Raw genomic sequence first — 22288 nt, forward strand, 5'->3', positions numbered from 1 at the left:
CACTTAAACAGATCTTGGCAGCAAGCTGATTTGATTCTTTCCTTGGGATTCTGGAGAATGATTCCTAAGTAGGCTGAGGGTTTGAGATATTAAGCAGAAAGTTTAAGAAAGTGCAGTTTATTATCTGTCCAGATGATAGAAAGAAACAAAAACAACCAACAGCCACACTTTGCATTGAGGTGAAAGAAGGGCTGAGTAGCGTAATTTGATGACAGTTATCTTTTTGCTCAGCAGTAAGGAGAGTAGCTGCCACATATTAAGAAGAGTATTTTTTCATTTGTTGGCTGTCATAATGCCAGTGTTAGTATTTTCATTTATTAAGGCTTTCTCAAGGCCATTTCTACAGGGTCATTTCAGTCCTAGGATAACCGGCAACATTATTGCACAGAAAGTCATTCATTAGAAAATATCCAAGTTGCTGTGTACATAGATAATCCACATATTTTTTTTAGGAACCCAATAGTGCTTTTTCTGGACTGGCTCCAGATCAATATTGTTCTGGGAAGATATTTGTACTTATTATGCCACTCTTACCTCAGCGTAAGATTGACAAGTTCACCGGCAGTAATTCTTACTTAGAGTATGGTATTGGAAGGAAAAAGAGAATTACTCCCAGCTGGATGAAAGAAGTTTTAGAACAATATTTGATACAGTAATTATTTTAAATATTTTAAACTACTAAAGTAATTCAGGGACCACAGGTTTTTTTCTGATTTTTACATTAGATCCTATTGAAAATGTATAGGTGCTAAGGAACCTATGAAGTCTTTTATGTATCACTGAACCATATCTGTCCTCTCCAAGAACTGTGAAGCATCCTATGCATTGGATTATTGACTCCCATCATCCAAGGTAGCAGAAAACTTTGCCTGAGCTGTGCTCTATAAATTATAGAAATATATTTCAGTCCATTTCAACCCAAGATATTAAGACTTTTATTTTACTGGCAAAAGTTGACAATGACCAGTGATAGTGAATGACAATAGATTGACTAGGACAACATTAGAATTGATCTAACAATGTCAGGGTGGTTCATTCTATTTTGAGTACAGATTCTAGGTAGCAGTTCATGCGGGGAATAAAAGAACTTGTATCTCCTATATAGTTGCAGGAAGTTCAGGACACCTGCAGCAAGCAGAGATACAGATGTGGAGTTCACAGATATCCTTACTCTATTTGAAAGGAACAAACCAGTATCAACTACCATTTTGGTCTCTTCTCTTAACAGTCACTTCTCTTCAAGTGCTTCTACTTGAAAACTGACAGTGATCTGAATTATGGCAGTACAGTCTGTGAAGAAAGAATTTCTTTTAGGAAATCAAAATCACTTTGGCACTTCTGAGTCAAAAGCCAAGTGTTATATTCTACTGGAAAAGTTATCAGAAGTTCACACACTGCTTGCAACACCAGTACCATCAGTGTCAGAGACCTCTCACCAAGAAGCCAGATTCACTAACTTGAAATTCCAAACAATTTCAGTCTTTGTGGTATAAACACATTCCTTTTCTGTATAAGGTATGAATACATTTTAAAATTTTAAGGGTAAACATGATTTTTATAAAGCACTATGCTATCGTAACTCCTATTTTAGCATGAATAGCTGTGATTTAATAAAATCCTTTCTTTCAAAACATATTTTGTTTCAATTTCCAGATTTTTTTCTAGCAGAGAGTGCTTTATACTCTTTCAGAAAATTGTTCCTTCAGTCTGAATGTGTCTTTTACCTTGATAGGATGGATCCATGGTGAGTGCTAAGGGAGCTGGCTGATGTCATTGCTAGGCCACTCACAATTACCTTTGAAAGGTCATGGGAGTTGAAAGAGATTCCTGAGGACTTGAAGACTTCTGTCTTCAAGAAGGGGAGGAAAGGAGAAACAAGGAACTACAGTGTGATCAGTCTCATCTTGATCCCTTGAAAGGTGATGGGGCAAGTAGTCCTGGAAGCCATTTCCAAATCTATTAAGAAGGTTTGATGACCAAGTCACCAAGAAGGTGACTGCAAATAGTCAGCATGGACTGACTGAGAAGCCAGATCTGACCAGCCTGATAGGTCAGCCACTGCTGGTGTGCTCCAGGGGCTCATTCCAGGAAAGTAATGTCTTATCTCTTCATTAATGATCTGAACAATGGGACAGACTGCACTCTCATGAAGTGTGATGATGCAAACTTGGGAGGAGTGGCTGATATACCAGGTGGGTGTGCTCTCATTCAGAGGGACTTCAGCAGGCTGAAGAGATGGGCTGGCAGAGAACAGGTGAACAAAGTAAACAAAGTAGAAAGCCAAGTCCTGCACCTAAGCAGGAATAGTCTTGTGCATCCGTACACACAGTGCAGTAGAGGCCAACCAGCTAAAAAGCTGTTTTACAGAAAAGATCCTGGGAATACCTGTAGACAGCAACTGGTCAGAAGCCAGCAATGTGCCCTTTTAGAGAAGATGGCTCCTGTGCTGTATTAGGAAGATTGTCACCAGCAGGTTTAGGGAGGTGACCCTTCCCCTCTACCCAGCACCAGTAAGGCATATCCCAGTAGAAGTGGGTGGTCAAAAACTAAGCAATCCCAGGTATGGGGTAGAAGTTGGAATTCTTTACTGAACAAGCGAACACAATTTAAGGGCCTTGGAGGCTGGACATGTTAATGAGGAGGACGAGCTATGTTAATGAGGGAATTACACAAGTTTTTACTACAGTTGCCCAATGGGTTAATATTTCCCTCAACCAGGATTACATGGAGGGAAAGGGATTAAAGGGTTTAGACATGGTCTGATACAATCATCTCAAGGTCCTTTTTAATTTTTTGCAAGAGCCAGGCTAATCCATAAGTTTGAACTTTAACAGGTCTTGTGAGGAGAGTCCAGTCCTTCAGGTCACAGAATTCTCTCAGCCCCTGTTTTCCAAGGTTTATGCATTGACCCATTAAGCTCCTTTCTGCAGATGTTATATTTTGGGATCCAACAAGTAGAATCGTCACAGACATACTGGAAAAAGTTCAGAGACAATTAGGACTTGGAGCGTCTGACATACAAGGTGCAGCTGAGGGAGCTTGTGTGGTTCAGCCTGATCAGTGAATGTTCAGGGAACTCTTATCCATGTATATAAATACCTGCTGGGGAACTAAAGAAGATGGAGATAAACTTTTCTCAGTGGTGCCTAGTGAGGCAACAGGCACAAACTGAAAGAGAGGAAATTCCACTTAAACATCAAAAACACCAGTATCCAATCTTGGAGACATTCAAAATCCCACCATATACTTAGCAATCTGCTCTAGCTCCCTCTGCTATGAGCACAGGAGTTAGACTAGATGATGTCTAGAGGTGCCTTCCAACCTCAGTAATTCTGTGATTCAGTCGCTTTTAATGAGCCATTGTTATAGACTTGTCTACTCAATTTACTTGAGCTTTAAGTTTTTACTTTTCAAATTCTACTTTTGTATGATAAAGTCATCCTCATTCTTTTACAAGGGAAGTCTGATTAAAGTTGTTATTTTCCATATAGATCGCTAAGTGCAACCTCACCGCACATTGCATAATGCTGATATAAGTTCTGTTGCTGTTCAGAAGCAATAGAAACATATTAGCAAGAATGAAGAAAACATTTGAAAATGAAAAACATGAGAAAAAAAATTTAACTTCTTTCTATTTCTAAATTTATTTCAGCTAATTCTTTATTAAATAAGCTGGGATCATATTTGTTATAGAATGGAAATGAAAGCAAATATTACTTGGGGTTGAAAAATTATATATTTATGTCACCAGTGTGTGATGTTGAAACTGGCAGGAAAATAGCAACTAGTGAGACACTATTCTTAAAACAAACATTACATGGCCATTGATTTTTATGAATTGAAAAATTGACTCTTGTGCATAGAAAAAAATATGCTAAATATAAAACACCTTGCCCATTGATATGGATAGAAATGGTGAGTAGCAGAGCGAAAAAAAAAAGAAAGAGAAATAAGCATTTGGAAAAGAAACTTAGCATATTTATTTTCTCTGAAGAGCCTGTTGCCACAGGTTACCTCTTGTCCAGTAATTACTGGCTTCAATTATCAAGAGCTTTTAGCTTTGAAAGCTCAAGATCTCTATAATGTGCATCTTTCACTTGTTTCTAGTAGGCATAGGCATGAACATAATATAGGTCTTGAAAATATACCTGTATGATCATGAGTTACCTTCCTTTAGTGCTTTTCAGAATGAGTTTTGTTTTTTCTGTATGACTGAGTGAAAGGATGCAAACCAGCTCTAAGCCATCAGCTAGAAACAGATGTGTTTGTGGCCATACTGTCAGCCACAACAACAGTAATGCAGCTGCCTGCCTTCTGATTCAATCCTTCTCACTTGAGGTCCTGCACAACTGCACGGCTGACTCATACCTGGCCATCCAGGTACATCTTTCTGGAACAGATCAGGTAGATCTACTGCTCCCTAGGCATACACAGGCAGTAAAAGATAAATGAATGATGTGATATAGCATACAATTGCTGCACAGCAGCAATGTCTAGGGAAACAGCATTCCATTGTGTTTGCAAAATCCAGTGAACTTTAATACAGCCTGAAGCACTCACATGGAAACACCAAAGAGCTGCCGGAAAATAGTACCATTTATTTTTGTATCTTTCAGAGTGTGAGCACCTGCAATATGGCTGGGGTGGGAGACAAAACTCCCTGAAGTAGTTTGTTTATGTCAAGCAGATTTCTTACTATGCAATGTGGATAGCAGCAGGTGAGAGAGGGCAGAGTCTTTGGTCCAGGAGAGAATGGTTGCATTGTAAGTCGGTTAAGGAAAAAGTCTGAGATGATGCATGTTCCCTGTGAGCACAAGTCCCTGAGGAAAGCGAGCAGATCATATTAAAGCTGGCAGCTATAGGAAAGGAGCTGGTGCATGAAGCAATAAGAGATCCCCTTTCCCACCACAAGAAACCCCAGCAACATAGTAAGGGACTTAGGGAGAGAAAGGTAAATTTAGATAAATTAATCACTACATAAACCTTCCCCAAAGTGTATGGCTTGGCTCAAGTCAGAGTCAGACTGTGCTGCTCTATAGGTTACAAACTATGGTCAGGCTGTTCAGAAAGCATGGAAGTGATGGTGCTACAGATACACACTTTTAAAAATGAAAGGAGAAGCACTGACTAAAAGATCTCTACAGAAAGGTAGTAATTAAACTACCAAATTCGTCACTCACAAAAGTTGATATTTAAATGCAAAGGTTTGTATCTGTTTGTGTGATTTTTGTGCAGTTTATTCAAATATCGATGCTATAGGGGTTTGAAAATTTTTGAATGACCCACACAGTCTGTAAATGTCACCTTAGTACACTTATGCCACAAATGATTGTTGTGGTTCAAGATGAAATATATGTTTCCAGAAACTCTAGAAACCCTCCAGCTTTAATTCTTGTATTGTTATGAGCCTTTTAAACAAAATAGTTTTATCACTCTCCTGGGAGCACAAATAAATTGAAAACAGTATGCATGCTTTATTTGGTAAGTAAATTGTCATAATACAACCCTGAGCACCATAATAAATCAGCAGATAACAGGGTTCTGTATTTATTAACATGATAAAACAGACTAACATATTCAGCTCTAAATTGCCACCTGATTTTGTGGAATTGAGTGCGAGTGACCAGTATATAATATCACAACTAAAAAATTATAAACGTGTCTAATGCACAAGTTCTCTCTGAATAATGGGGATGACAGAACCCCAATGTTCCAGATGTCTCTTTCCAGAGCTAAAGCCAAAACTCTTTCTAAAAACTCTCATAGATCTAAATCTTGAATTTGCTTGTTTAATGACCTGAGTTAATCTGGGAACCCATCTGAATTTTCTGCTAACAAGCAAGAGAACTGTACTTAGGCTGTTTTGGGGCAGCAGGGAACATTACTGTTTCTGACTTCTGAACTTTCAGCCCTTCTGGAAGAAAAAGTGAGGGACACTACTGAGGCATGACCATTCAATCCCAGCATATGTTAGCTTCAATTTCACCCCAGCTGACTGATTAAGAATGGCAAAGAACTCCTGCCTCCACAAATTACATTACAGAGTCAAAAAAATGTTCCTAGTCAAGGAGTGTTATATTTTAGAAAGGTCATGCAAGAATTAAGAGCTGTGCATGCACTTTCAGTGCACTCCCATCTCTCAAGCATCCTCTATTCCCTTTCCCTGAATTTCCTTTCTCTTAAAAGCCCCTGACTAGAATTCATTTTTATTTGGATTGAGAAGACCTAGAAATAGACAAAGGACAGATAGTAAGCCAGATGGGGCAGGATGCCCAGAAACAGAGACAGAATACTACAGGGTATTTACTCACTGCTCAGAACCATTTATTAATGAAGAAACTAAATGTAAATACTGGATTGATCCTCTGATAATGCACAACATACCTGTCTTTGGCTTCCTTAAAAAAAAAAAATTTTAAATAAGACTGTGAAACAATTGATGCTTGTTAATCTGACAGCACAAAACCCAGTTAAATAACGTCTGTGCAACTGAGCAGCATCATTAGGTACAATGATGAATGTTTAGACAAATGTCTCAAAAACCGCTTTTTTTTACAAAGTATTTCCCATCTATTGGTGATGCCAGTGTAAAACATTCTATTCATGCTCTCTTCTATTTCAGTCCATGGAAAGTATTTCCATATTAAGCAGGTTGAGTATAATTTTTTAAAACTCTGAGTCATTTGACCAGCACCTACATACTAGATTTGTTGATAAACTAAAAAAGAAAAAAAACAAAACCAAACCAAACCAAACCAAACCAAAAAAAAAAAAAAAAACCACCAGAAAAACAAAATAACCAACAGCAATCTTGAAAGGACATTAATTGAGACCTAAAGAGGAATGTTCTTGAGTTGTTACGTAAAGGAAGTAAATGTTCATAAAACAAGAAGAGTGTTTGTTTAAGTTCATCACTCACCATTAACCAATAGGTACAACAAAATGCTATTTAACACAGTCAATTTATTCTCTTTGTATAAGGAATAACCCCATCTGAGGTAACTATCTGTAGTCACTGCCTGTTTAACAGAATTCATAGAGAGAAAAGATCTGGCTGTAACGGCATGAGTTGCACGGGGAGAAAAGGTGACCAACATAAGAAAACAGCATGAGACAGTCATGCCCTCAGATGCAGGATCCGTGTGTTCTATTTTTCTACCTCTAACAGCAAACACCTTGAAGAGCGGTTAAAGAAAAGATAAGCAGGCAGTGATATGGGATTTGACACAGTCACAGTGGTCAAGGAGGTGTTGGAAGGCTGACCAGGGGATGATACAGAAGGCTGAAATACATTAGATGACACTTAATCAGCTGTCTTGTATTTATGTAGCACTAATATATGCAAAATCCTCATTTAACTCTTGCTTGACCCCATAAGCATACAGGCCCTACTCTTCAGTGGTTCTAGCAACCAATTATAGATGTAAAACCAATGGGACTGTATCAGGAATACAGTTTCCAGAAACACATACCACAAATGTCCCATCAAGGCACTGCTTTGTCATGAGGCAGTATGGGCCAGTTAGGCTTGAAATGTTATTGGCAGAGCTTACAGACTAGTTTTATGACTTTGAAATTCTACTCCATTGAAATGATCTTCATTTGCTTGAAAGCAGAGTAAACAGGAATTCAAAACAGATATTTTAAACTTGCACATTTTCTCAGTGTATGGATAATATTACTGTATCATTTCTGTAATAATTTACTGAAAGAAAAGTAAATAAGAAATGTTTACATTAATGTATTTGATTTTTTTTCCCTGTGAATATGTGCTTTGTTTGGGCCTCATGTTTATTGCCTTAACTGAGTGCACCAGAAATGAACTGACACATTTGAACACTAAATTACTTCTTCCATTGCATGATTTAGAAAAGTGTCATCTCTTTCATGTATCAAAATACTTACCTTACAAATAATTTTGCATAAGAATTTAAACAGGGATAGTAAGAATGGAAAAGTTTGCTATAATTACAAAACAAGGTTTTTATTGATGGAGGAAGAGAGTTAAATACTAAAACTAGTTGAATTTTACAGTGTGTGTTGTTTGTATTTTACTGTCTAAGTTGGCAATACCCTATTCAACTTAAGGGACCAAAGCAAGAATATAAACCGCAATGGCAACACAAGTCTAAAATACCCTTTGAAAGGCTAGAAAGAAAATATTATGGTCTGAACAAAATATGCAAAAATGTAAAATGCATGAACTCTGTAATAAATGGCTGAAAAGGGAATATATGAATTAGATTGCTCTGAAGATGCACTTACAATGTCATAATTGAGCTTGGCTGCTTAAATTGTCACCGAGGTGATGCCTAGAAGTGTAGTTCATTTTGTGGTTTTAGGCATCTCAATGTAAGTTTACCATGTATGAAGATAAAATTTAATATTTCTCTGTCAATTATGTTCATGTGGAATGAATCCTTGATTGGCAATATGAAATGTTCTACCTCCAGTCTCTTTAAAGCATTATTCTAGGAAATGGCAACTTTGACTCTATCTAGAACACTTCATAAGTCCCTCTTAGTGGCTACTATGTAGGATAAATTACCCAATGCCTTGTTTACCTATATTTATTCTTCTATGTCGTTTTAGGACAGATAACTTCCTCATTTGGGGACAAAAATATTTTATTGTAAAGATGACAAGAGTACAGACTTCAGTAAACAGGTTTTTACTTTATGTTAAAAGTTTCTTTACAGGAGTAATGTCCTAAGTGAGCTCGAACACAGGAATGAGGGTGCACATCAATACACTGCACACATTGCACATCAGTAATTTTTCTTTAGCTTCAGAATCCTCCTTCAGAAAGAATGAGCAAGTTTTGAATGCTTTGAGACTGGAAAACTGGGCTTAACACTGGGTTGGGACGAGATTCATTGCTAAGAAGCAAGCAAATAAAATGATGTGAAGAATAAGTGATTCTAATAAGTGAAAGGAAATGTAAAGCCACCGTGCAACCCAAAAGATTTTTCTAGATCTGTGGCAAACAGCTCACCAGTGCTCTAAACAATATTGTTTGCTTCTAATGAGAGAAAAAAAACCATAGAAGACAGTAATATTAGCTGTATTTTATTTTCATTACCTCTATGTTGCAAGTGGTGTTCCTGCCCGTTCCATAATATGCCTCAGTTAGTAATTCAGTGGAGAAGAATAAAAAAATTAGAAATTGTTATGCAATTGTCAATAATGAATGTGACCCATTTTTTTCATTCGAGGAAAAGCTGTACTAGTGACATAAAAAAAAAAGGAAAACAAAGCAAGTTAGCTATCCAGTTCTTTTTGCACAACTCTGAATTTCTCAGAAACAAAAAGTGTTATTTATATATATTTTCTTGCTGAGATTACTTCTTTTACCAAAGCTTGTGGCCTTGTAATGCCACTTACAATTATTGCAAGATGTCATATATGTTTACACATGCATAAACAGGTTTATTTATGCCTGCATATGCCTAAAGCATAAATATTTCTTTTTAAACAATACACCAGGAAAAGAAAGCAATAGGCAATAAAAATAGCTTGGATTTTAATGTAACTGTGTTCTTATTTCTATGATATCAGTATGCATGTATTTTCAATTTGCAGTTAACAATTGAAAATATGTAAAAGCTATTTGAAAACCAGCAGGAAGCAGAATTATCAAAAGAAGAATAGGGCAATGGTAAGTAACATGCTTCATGCTGTAACACAATATACTCTGACAATTCAACTTTAGGTATATAATTTAAGATGGTTTCTGTGATATAAACAATTATTCCAGATGGATTTAGAAATTTAATAATTTCAAAATATTTCAAGAAACTACAGTAGTGGGAAGATGGACTAGATTATACTACTTGTGGGTAGAATGTGTTCAACAGTCTTAAAAAAGCATAAGGCATATATGAACACAGCAGAAATTTTGATGCTGCTTTTAGCTAGCAGTAACAGAGATCAGGAGCATGATATGAAGTATTTGGTATTTTGTGAGCATTTTAGGCCATATATAGTTTTGAAGCATCATCCAGCCCCAGAGTACTCTGGTCTTTGAGATTTTTGATGTCACAGTTCCTTTCCAGGTAAAGGAAAAGCCCACCCAAAAGTTACCAGATAAAGGTACAGGCAAGATGGATCCATACCTAGGGCTTCTGGTTTTTATAGTACGTTAAGATCTCAAACTTTTAGTTTAAAAGTTATACATTTTGAAACAAAATATGAAAATTCAACCCAGTTATATCTTTTGCAGCACAACCTGTCTGAACTTGCAGACAGTATAATTACTGCAGGGAGGTGTCAGCAGCACAGGCTGTTTCTTCTAAGGTGCCACTACAAAGGTTTAAAACTTTTAAAGGCTCCTCAGTGTCACTGTAGCAACACATGCCTGACTACGAATGTGTCTCTGAGAGTGAACAGTGCTGCAGACCCACTTGTCTTTATTTACGAAATAGTTTTAAGTACAGGGAGGTCTTACTGACATTCCTGCCTCTCTGAGGAACCCTTATGGTTACTTAAAATAGGAGAGCCAGGACTTTTATGCTGTTGTTGTCCACCTCTCAGCAAGGGGTGAGAGGAAGATGCAGCTACCACACGTCCAAGCTGAGAGAGTGAGCCTCAGAGGAAACCCACACAGTGCGATGTTTATGCTTAAAGATTGAAATATCACAACCTCCTTCTGAATCCTAGCTAAATGAGTTATAAATTTACAGACAGCAGTAGAAAACTGTCTGCTCTTTTCAGATAGTTTTGCTGAGACTCAGTGTGTAAGGAACAGACCAAGTGCAAGTTCTGAACTTGGCAGTACAACTGGGTCAGAGTAATTGATAGTACAGCAGTTGTGCAAGAAGTCTCTTACTCTCAGCATATGAATCAAGAAAGCCATTAATCTACCAAGCACTTTATATAATGACTTGAAAGCCTTCAAAAAAATTGCAAATCTTTCTTTTTCCTTAAGATTTCCAAGTCTGTCTCTGCTGCTGAAGAAAATGTACACTGAGCAGTTAAAGTTTATTGGGTTTTGGGGTTTTTATGAGATCTGGAAAAGGATCTGGAAATAAAAATGCTATTTTTTATTTGGGATAGATTTAAGTATTTCAGGTCTAAAAAAGAAATGAAAATTTGTTATCAGTACTCAAGACAAAGACGACTTGAAAACCATTTCATGGACTCTGAATCCTAGGTTCCATTTTCTAGTTTCTTAGTTCATATTACAGCAGTAACACAAGCCTATGTAATATTCATATTCATAATTGTGTACAAAAAAGCACTAGTTTATATTCAAAAAGCTGAACAGAATGCATGCTAAGCCTTTTGTTAGCTTTTCTGTTCCTTCATGACCATAAGAGTTCAGTTATCTATACATGCACTATCCAGCTTCCCAGAAGATGGGGTTAAAGGTGAAATCTGTTTGTCCTAACGCAGATGAATAGAGCCATTGGCATATGCATGTGGCAACAAACCCTCAAGGGGAAGGAAGTACCTAAGATTCATAAATGCTCATTGGTTGAAAGGAATGACAAAAGTCAGAGGGTTCAAAAAGTTTTATTATTAAATTACACACTTGGCATGAAAATTAGTGTGTTAGCCCCTGACCTACTATATAAGCACACAGAAGTGGGTTTTGGATAAAGAGGTAGGGTGAAAGGGAAGAGAGGAATTGAAGAGGCAGAGATGAATTAAAAGTAGGAAGGGAGGGAAGGAAGGAAGGAAGGAAGGAAGGAAGGAAGGAAGGAAGAAAGGAAGGAAGGAAGCGTTGATCCAGCTGAGGGAATGCTGATCCTGGTTTCAGCACCAATCCAGCTAATAAGCTGTGCCAGTCCTGTCAATGAGATATCCATGGTCCTTGGGGGCACCGACTGAGTTTTGGGGGCTACCTTTTTATGGACAGGTTTCTCCACACTAGAGACAAATTTCTCACATCTTATCTAAATTAGCTATCATGTTCTAATCAACCGGAACATGAGCCAGCAGTGTGCCCAGGTGGCCAAGAAGGCCAATGGCATCCTGGCCAGTATCAGGAACAGTGTGACCAAGAGGTTCAGGGAAGTGACTCTGCCCGTGTACTCACCACTAGTTAGGCTGCACCTTGAGGACTGTGACCAGTTCTGGGCCTCTCAGTTTAGGAAGGACACTGAGGTGCTGAATGTCCAAAGAAGAGCAACAAGGCTGGTGAAGGGACTGGAGCACAGGCCCTATGAGAAGTGACTGAGGGAGCTGGGGTTGTTTAGCCTGGAGAAGAGGAGGCTCAGGGGAGACCTTATTGCTCTCTACAACTACCTGAAAGGAGGTTGTAGCCAGGTGGACATCGGTCTCTTTTCCCAGGCAACCAACAGTAGGACAAGAGGGCACAGTCTTAAGCTGTGCCAGGGAGGTTTAGGTTAAACATTAGAAAGGAATTCTTTACAGAGTTATCAGACATTGGAATGGGTTGCCCAGGGAGGTGGTGGAGTCAATGTCCCTGGAGGTGTTTAAGAAGAGACTGGATGTGGCACTTAGTACCATGGTCTAGCTGACAGGGTGGTGTTGGGTCATGGGTTGGACTCAATGATCTCAGGGGTCTTTGCCAACCTGGTTGATTCTGTGTGATTCTGTGTGTGGTCATTCTCACTGCCTTAATAAAGTTTGAATTATAATGTGTTGTCAGGCTACATTACTATTCCAGCCACATCACCCTACTTATGGTATTGCTCTTGAATCCACAGCCAACCTGAATATGGTGAATGTTCCTCTGGTATGACCAAACAAGACAGTAACATTCAACCCAATTGTGTAATTGGTCATGTGGGGGTAGAACAGTCAGGAGGGGTTATTTTTCTCATGAAAATTTTAATGTAAGAGGAATTTGAGTACAAACAGTTCCCTCTTGCTCTCTAAAGAATACAGTAATTCTGACCAGATCTAAGGGGTCAAACACTCAAGTTATGATCCTCAGAACAGGATCTTTACATCCCTCAGCCTGCTATCTTAACTTTGTTTGCAGCTTGCTACCTTAATTCTGTTCCTTACCATTAGATATTATGGAGATCATTTTCTTTTCAAAAGCTTTTGGCATCCACCTTTACAAAATCTAAGCTGGTTATTTCCCCATTCATGGAGGGTGCTATTCATTGATTTATAATGACCAAACAGGAATAACCTTTTGAATTGCTTCCTAAATATGACTCATTGCTCTGACTACAGAAGAAATCTAAGAAAACTAGCCAGTAAATTCATTTTTAATGAGCAGCCAAACTGCAATCATACAGAGCTAGAAATCTTGCCTTCACAAGTATCACAAGACCTCTGAACTATTAACTTCCTAGAGTTTACTTTTGATATAACAGCTTGACCAAAATCTTTCTTCTGGTTCAAGAACACACACGGCCTTTTTACCCCTGCTTCTTAATTTAACATGTCCCCTCATGCCTCAAGCCACTTCTAGCAAGAACATATAGTCAGGTTTGAATCCTCTGTGAGTTTCAATCTGAAGTAGAAAGTGGTCCAAAATTCATGGGATATTAATCTCACAAAATGGCATTGCAATACTAAAGTTTCCTACGTGTTTGGTTTTTTTTTCCCTAAGCTTCTGTGAACTAAGATGTTACTGTATGAACTTGCAGACTACTAAAAGTTACAGTTGTAAATTTTATATTTTCAAAATGAGTAATTTTTGTAATTGCCTTGTTTTCATGTGACTAACCTACAGGTTATCTGTCAAAAAATATTAATTTGGCGGTATTGAAGGTTCTACATATGGATGTGTAATACAAGGCAAACTTTATTGAGCAGGATATTTTCCATGACATAAAACAGAGTTCATTCCTCTCTCCTTCCCTGGCACAGAGCAGTTCCTTGTCTCTCTGCAGCAAAAATGAACCTAATGGCAATGGACACTTTTCTACTCAGTGTGAAAATATGGCTCATCAGTGCTCTTTTTGAGGACCACTACTTGTAGAGTGGGGCTATATGATGGAATTATTCCCTGAATAATACTCTAGTGAACTACCTGAGTTTCTGAAGGTCTTCCATGTTCCATTGGCAGAAATGTTCTATATCAATTCAATTCAGTTTAGACAGTTCCTTTCCCAAGACAATTACAATGTAAAATGGAGGCACATGAAATTCAGAGCAAAGTGGCTGAAAGTGATCAGGATAGCACACTTTGTTGCTAATATTTATGTTGGAATCTAGACAAATATTCAGCTGGTTTGGGGGTGTGAATCACACAAATATCCTCACATTAAAATTTCAGTATCTGGGTGATCACTAATAAGTTCACAGCCACTCAGTCCTAAAAATCATCATTTCTTTGATCCATCAACAGAACAGGCATTTTAAAATATATTTTAAATCAGTTTTTTCTCCCTGCATTGTCCCTCATTTACTACTTATGCAAAGTAGAGCTATATTTATGCAAACTCAGTTTTGTTGCATGAAATATAGCGATTCTGAGTTTCCTCTTGGCATTCCGGAGAGCATATTTTCTCTGAATTAATTATTTTAATTCAGTCACAGTAATCAAATTCAACAGACTATCATAATTTATTTTAAGGATTATTCTGGTTAATGTATTTCTTACCACAGCAAATAACCCTGGTGTGTAGGTCTTAAAAGTTTCAAGTGACAGAAGACTTTTAAATGTTCTAATACATACTTTGAAAGTTTGACAATAATCCACAAATTCCCTCTGCTCTTATTCAGTCTTCTAAATGTCAGAGAGATTTTTTTTTTTAAGATTCTCCAAATGTTTTACCACAGAATTGCTTAATTAACTTTCAGAGTTGTTACTGAGACACTTTCCCACCAGAAAATATTATATTTAGATAAAATGAACAAACATGTTGTATTTGTCCTTCAGTTCTATTTCAAAATCTCCACTGAAATGTCTCTTTAAAGAAAAATATATTGGAGAAGGATTCTCTAAGGAACCACTTCAGAAACAAACAAACAAACAAACCCAACAATGTTTTATTGCAACAATTTTTAAAATATAGTTAATATTACTAACTTTCAAATACACTCTGTAGAGAACTGACTGTCCATAGCTAGGAAGAGAATATTACTATATTTAGCAGGACAGAAAACTTAGAGAAAATAATTGTCATTTAATAATTCTTAACAGATAAAATTAGAAATCTCATGTATTGTATCAAGCCTCCTTAACAAATTTACATCCATCAAAACTAATTCAAAAATGTATTTGAATCTCTGCAACTTTAGGAACAGTTGAGCTTGCTTCTAGCCATTTAGAAAAATTATTCTGCATATTGGCAAAATCTTATATGTGGAAGTACTGAACAGGACATATTTATTGCAGCTTCTGTGAGTCTAGAACTGCTTTTCCAATGTCTACCCTTAGAAGACTCAAGGCTCTCCTGAACTGTACAGTTTAGAGGACTCAGACAATTGAACAAAAGTGCAGGTAAATAATTTTAAGGAAATGAACTCCAAAATGTATCATTTATGTAACTGATATCACATAAGAGTGGAAAACCTTTTGAAAGAATTTTTACTTGTACGTACTGAAGGCAACCTTAAGTCTTTGCGATACACAGCATAAGAGGTAAGATTAGAGACCAAGATTTTTCCAACAGTTCCTTGCAGTATCGGACACATATATGACTGAAAGACAACATGCTGGAAAGACTCCCACCTGTTAACAAGCAAAGCACTCTAGAGTGCGAAAACTGAGGTGCTGGGAGAAGAGCACAAGCTGAACAGTGGTCCAGAGTTCAGTCTGTTGCCTTTAGGTTTTTAATTTTTTTTAAATATTTTAAAAAAACCCTACAATCCAGCAGTGTCCTGCTGTCAGTAAACATTTCTGAAACTCTTTATTTCAGCACTCCCACTCTGGTTTCTTTGGAAGGTATCAAGTAACTAAGAGATTAGCTCTACATAGTTTATCCATGTCATTGAACTGTGTAAGGAATCATTATGATGCCAAATACATATGCTTTTTAATTTTATTTAAAATCCCTCAAATCAGAAATTGTATACATTAAGATACTGAAAAAGCATGAGAGTGTTATAATTGAAAAAGTATTACAGTTATAAAGTCAGATGCTCATCAGATACTTCTCAGTCAAGCAATTCCAAATTAAATGGCCAGAGATTAATATTTTGGGAGTAATTTTTCTCTTTTCTGGCAAAATTTACTGCTCAAATGTCAGAAAAATATGGTTTCCAGGAAATCCTCAATAAACACCCTAGAGCTGTAAGACAGTGTCATATGGGACAGTATGAGACACTATATCTGTCTTCAAAGGAACAGAATCTTGTACATTGAATGAGAGATATTTCTATCTGGCCTTATTTGCTGAAACTTTTTGTACACAGTGCACACTACTTCAGACTAGTAGTTAAATGCTACTTTTTTTTGCCTTTGTCAGAATTTTTTTTTTAAATACTACTTTCACAAATTCTACAGTAAGTCTCAAAGATCTGTGAGTTTCCTGCCGAGAATTTGCATGTTAGGATGCAAATTTACAGTGATACTAAATATAGAAATTTTTCAGACATAATTCTACCATTATAGCAAGATTTAGGTGAACTTGTACCCCTGCGAATGGCTATAATTATTGCAGTGAAAGTTTTTAAAGTGTAGATGGATAAACCATGGAATTTAAATTTCAGACCAATGCAAAATAATGTAATATAATTTAAAATTTCCATTTGCCATTTATTTGAATATAACTTTCACTGAAGTATTCTCAGTATTTCCAGCTCATGCTGTCAAAGCCACAGTAGAGTAAGTCAAGGTTGTCCCTGAAAAGTTTATCAGACACCCAAAATCCTGGCTGATTTTTTATATTACACAAAACTCTACTTTCCGATGAGAACTTGGGAACTTTTAAACTTTTAAATATCCTTGAAAAGTAGCAAGTAATTGTGAGAAGATAGGTATTTGATTGATATTTGTAATCCCTAAACCACTGTGAAAATAAATTGTGGGTAGTTGTTTTTCAGCTCATTTTCTCAGGGACGAGAAGTTTAGGTGACCAAGTTTTGTCTTTTCATCTGCATATTCCTCTTGATTTCTGTAAAAATTTTGCCAGTCTTCATCTATCTCAACAAAGGAACAGAGCTTTCAAAAAATGTTATGTTCCTACAAGTTTCACCACTTTTGGTAAAACAGAGCCTTTTGTAGCATAGACAAAGCCTGCAGGGCAAGTTTCCATTTGTTTAGATGATTCTTCCCCAGGTAGAACACATCTTCTCCAAAATTCAGCAGTAGTTTCAATAAGCAGATGTAGGAAATGAAGTCTCACTCTTTCTGCTGCACCCTGTCTTATTAACCCACGTCCTGCAGAGCAAAGGGAGGCAAGTTAAATGGAGGGAGTCAGTGGAGATTTTTGAATCCCCAGATCACAGATCTATATCAAATGAGAGAAGAAAAAGAAAGAAGCTACTCATAAAGATAATCAAAATTACCTTCCCTACAAGGTTTTGTAAGGATAACTGATGTACGAAGTTCACGTAAGTCATTTGTGGTGGTCTCTGCTGAATCTGTACAGTAGATGGAACCAAAACAAGCCACATGGGAATCATTCTGCTGATGCCCAACATTGGATCACCTTAATGAAAGGTTGGTCCATATCACATCTAATTCTGGACAAAATAAAAAATAAAGCAATGGACTTGGGTTGCTGACTAACCCAGAACTAAATGTCACTTAATCAGAATGAAAAATCTGGCCCAGTGAATTCAGAAGAGATTTAAATAGCCATTATTTTACTCTCCGAGGAAAATCACTTTTTGACTTGTATGACATTTCCTATCAAAGATGAGAATTTTTTTTGCATTAAATACTTTATTTAACATTTATAAGAAGCATTGTTTCAGGTCTTACAATAATTTTTGCATTCACTATGAAGATACTGAATATTAATGTGTTAATTGACTGTAATAGGGAGAGTTCAGAGCATACTGAGACTGAAACCATGACACCATTGAAAGCCCAACAAAAATCAACATTTATTACCAATAGATGGCCAACAAAATGAACAAACCCAAAAGAGAGGAAGGAGGAGGAAAATAAGCCCTTGGTACAACTCCCCAGTTACCCAGGTGTTTCTTATAAAGTTATCTTACCAGAATGCCTAGAATTACCCATAGCAGAAGCTGCATTCTCAGAGAGAGTTGGCAGGCTCACAAAATTAGCAGGCATCTCCACGAAAGGCAACGTTGTCCTTGATGTGAAGCTCCCTCTCCAACCAAAGCTAACTGCTTTTATACAATTAACTGAGTGACATCTACCAGCTAGAGGCTCTCAGTCCCTCCCTTCGTTAGGCAAGTAACATCTCTTCTGCGCATGCGTGGCTACTCAGGGATTTCCCCGAACATGTGTGTTATACCTGGTGAGGTCTTTCCAAAATGAGTCTTGAGATTTACTTCATCATCCTCCTCTTCAATTTCCCCTTCAAGCGACCTTGGAAGGTGATTAGCCAATCACAGAACACCAATTAAATATAGTTTGTAAAAGAACCTCTCTTCAAGGATAAAGTTCCCATTTATCAGTGTTTGTTTTCTCATAACTTGGCAGGGAAAAGATACACTCTCACAGGTGGCTGAGCCAAACACAGACCAAAAGTATCAACGTCCCTGATACATTGACATATGCAGTAAATTATAAATTTCCAGCTTGGTATATATTTGCAGCTACATATTGGAAACACAGCTAAAGCATTTCTACAGCATTTGATTAAAATTAATTTTGAGTCCACTAACAGTATAATAAAATTTAGTGTCAATCATTTTAAAAGTATTCTGTGGCATAGGGGAAGAAAGCTATTATCAAGTCTAGGAATTAGCAGAAGTGTCAAGCAGAAAAATAGCCTGTCACACTGCTGCTAATACTGATTAAGACCTAAGACACCTTCCGCTTTCACATACAACTTAACAGCAGACAGGATACAAAGCATGTGAATTTGGGATCAATGAAAGTTGCAGTCTTTGATGCCAAAGGATCATGCAGTTGGACACTGTAATTGTATTCTTTCACTTGGTCCCATGGTCAAAAACTTCTCTCAATTATTTTTGAGCGGTCTTGGTGTGATAGTTTTCACTCTAGGCCTTCCTGGAGTCCAGCTTGTAACCAGGAAGGAACTAGGAAGGTGACCACGGAAGTATTCCATGCTATTCCTTTACGTAACTTGAGGTATAAATAAAGCCAGCAGGAGGGACCTCGCTCTCTTCCTTTCCGGCGAGGTTCGAGAACGGTGGGTCCCTGCCTCGGTCTGGCTTATCTGCAGCTGAGGCCTACAGTGACTGCTGTTATCTGCCACGCGTGAGGGGAGAGCGCTGGGCAGTGTCCAACCATCCTGCTTCTCTCAAGGGAAGCGGTGAGATTTTGTCAGTTCTTCAGTTTGCTGGTTACCGGGTTTTTAGATTGCACATACCTGTTTTGTTTTTGTCCCTTTTTGTCCTATTTTGTCCTTTTCCCCTTCTCCCTTCCCCTCTTACCTTTAGGAAGCTATTTAGGGTTTCTGGGGTTATAGGTATATAATATTCTCACTGTATATATCTTCTTCATATGTAAAATATATATTTTTGCTATAGCTTTGGCTGTTTGGTATTTTTTTTCTTCCCTCTCTGGGAAGCAGACCGTGTTGTCAAGTTTCAGAGACTTGGCAGGAAGCCAGCTCGAAACCTGCACATTTGGGAACCCAGAGAGGTCCCAGCTGAACAAAAGCTGGTGAATGTTGTCCTGATTTTCAAGAAGGGTAAGAAGGAGGACCCCAGAAACTACAGGCATCTCGGTCTCATTTCAGTGCCTAGTAAAATTATGGAGAAGATTATTGTGGGAGGTATTGAAAAACACCTGAAACACAACGCAGTCATTGGTCACGGCACAGTTCATGATAGAAAAGTCCAGTTTATCCAACCCAATTTCCTTTTATGACAAGGTAACCCACCCAGTTGATCAAGGGAAGCCTGTTGATGTAATCTTCTTGGATTTCAGTAAAGCTTTCCATACTGTCTCTCACAGGATCCTTCTGGACAAAATGTCCAGCACACAGCTGGATAAACATATTAGGTAGTGGGTGAGCAATTGGCTCATGGGTTGAGCACAGAGGGTAAAAGTGAATGGGGTAACATCAGACTGATGACCTGTCGCTAGTGGGGTTCCACAGGGCTCCGTCTTGGGCCCTGTGCTCTTCAACATCTTCATAAATGACTTGGATGAAGGACTGGAAGGGATACTAAGCAAGTCTGCAGATGATACAAAACTTGAAGCAGATGTTGACTCCCCTGAAAGCAGGGAGGCCCTGCAGAGAGACCTGGACAAATTGAAGCACTGGACAGTCACCAACCATATGAAATTCAACAAGGGGAAGTGCCGGATTGTGCACCTGGGATAGGGCAACACAGAATGCACATACAGACTGGGGAATGAGATGCTGGAGAGCAGTGCCTCAGAAAGGGACCTGGAGGTCCTGGTTGATGGCAAGTTGAAGATGAATCAGCAGTGCCCTGACAGCCAGGAGGGCCAACCATGTCCGGGGGGGCATCAGGCAAAGCATCACCAACCAGTGGAGGGAGGTGATTGTCCTATTCTGGTCTGCACTGATGTGGCCTCACCTTGAATATTGTGGCAATTTTGGGTACCATAACATAAGAAATATGTAAAGCTATTACAGAGTGTCACAAGGAGGGCAATAAATATGGTGAAGGGCCTTGAGGGGAAGCCATGTGAGGAGCAGCTGAGGGCACTTGGTCTGTTCAGCTAGAGAAGAGGAGACTGAGGGGAGACCTCATTGCAGTCTGCAACTTCCTCGTGAGAGGAAGAGGAGGAGCAGGCACTGATTTCTTCTCTGTGATAACCGGTGACAGAATCCAGGAGAATGGTCTGAAGTTTTCTATGGGGAACTTTAGGATGGATATTAGAAAAAGGCTCTTCATCCAGAGGGTGGTTGGGCTGGAACAGGCTCCCTAGGGAAGTGGTCACAGCACCAAGCCTGACAGAGTTCAAGAAATACTTGGATGATATTCTCAGGCACATGGTGTGACTTTTGGGTGTGGTCCTGTGCAGGGCTAAGGGTTGGACTCCTTGTGGGTCCCTTCCAACTCAGAATATTCTCTGATTCTGTGATTCTTTTTTTGCTTTGTCCCTCTTTATTATATTTATTATATTATATATACATGACATATTATATATGTCATGTATCCTTTCTTCAGTCTAATAAATTCATAGGTATAGTCCTTCTGATTTATATTTCAGATTCAAGCAAGCTTTAAAGACATAAATATCTCAGCAAGCTGGTCTCTCCTCCTTTGTTAAGACCTCATGAAGGCATTGTAACCTGAATATTTTCTGTCTACTATTCCTTTCCTCTTTGCCTATGCAGAATCTGAGCCAGTTTCCTTACGTTCACATGCTTCTCTCTTTGCCATGACATCTGCTTTGCAGCACTGTCTGGCTGCTGGGACAATGAAAGGCTGAGTTTCAGCACACCAGAGTACTGGCAACCTTCCAAAACAATCTTAAATACTTTTTAAAATGATCTTTGGATATTTCTTGTGAGACTTTTCAAGGCAAGGGGCAATTACTGGAACAGATTTCTGTGTATCTTTTAAAGACTAAAGTTCATGTGGTTCCTACTCATCTATCAAAATTCATCCTTGATAATGTCACGCAGTATTTTTTCACCATACACCATGGTTCCCTCTCTCCTGCATTCCTTATCCAAGATGCATCAAAAAGAAAGCAGCTTTAGAGATTTTTCTTTTTCATTCACACTAGATTCATTCTTATTACTTAATGACAAATGTTATTTTGTTAAAGAGGAACATTAAACATACTTTTTTAAATTGACTCTTTATTGCTGCTATAAGATATTAATAAGGTATTAAAATTGCACCAGAGAAATATAATATAGAAATCTCAAATAACAATCGTATACTCTAATATCTCACTATAAATCTTGGAAGTTATCATAGCAAGTGGGAAACTGTGTAGTTATTGACTGTTTAAAACTTTATAACTATATAGAGTGTTTGTCCATTAAGAAATGAGAGGAAATTTCAAGGATCTATTGGTAACCTTTGTTTTTGTTCTTTGTTTTTTAGTGTCTTACACTGTATATTCATCTCAAGAAAGTAATTTCATCCCTTTATGCTCTTTCTCTTTTAATCTTACTTTAAACCTGCTCACTTTTGGGATCAATTTTAGCTCAGGGAAGGGTGAAGGGGGTGAGGTTGGTTTTTTGCTTTTACATCAGTTTTAATTTGTTTGCTGGGAGAAGAATGAACTGAGATTAGCCCTGTGAAAAAGACTTGAGGGTTTTTGTAGAAGAAAAGCTCAATATGACCTTACAATGTATGTTTGCATCCCAAA

General features: G+C 37.9%; 1 long non-coding RNA gene across 1 annotated transcript in view; it reads left to right on the plus strand.

Moving 5' to 3' along the window:
• The window catches only part of LOC108498744, an 18766-nt gene extending 9113 nt beyond the window's left edge, over positions 1-9653 (plus strand). Inside the window, exon 3 of the long non-coding RNA XR_001875294.1 lies at positions 9583-9653. This is a non-coding gene — a long non-coding RNA (uncharacterized LOC108498744). The remainder of the gene's footprint in view (positions 1-9582) is intronic.
• The last annotated feature ends 12635 nt before the right edge of the window (positions 9654-22288 follow it).

Source organism: Lepidothrix coronata, unplaced genomic scaffold, assembly GCF_001604755.1.
Source record: "Lepidothrix coronata isolate B3197 unplaced genomic scaffold, Lepidothrix_coronata-1.0 Scaffold63, whole genome shotgun sequence".
Lineage (NCBI taxonomy): Eukaryota > Metazoa > Chordata > Aves > Passeriformes > Pipridae > Lepidothrix > Lepidothrix coronata.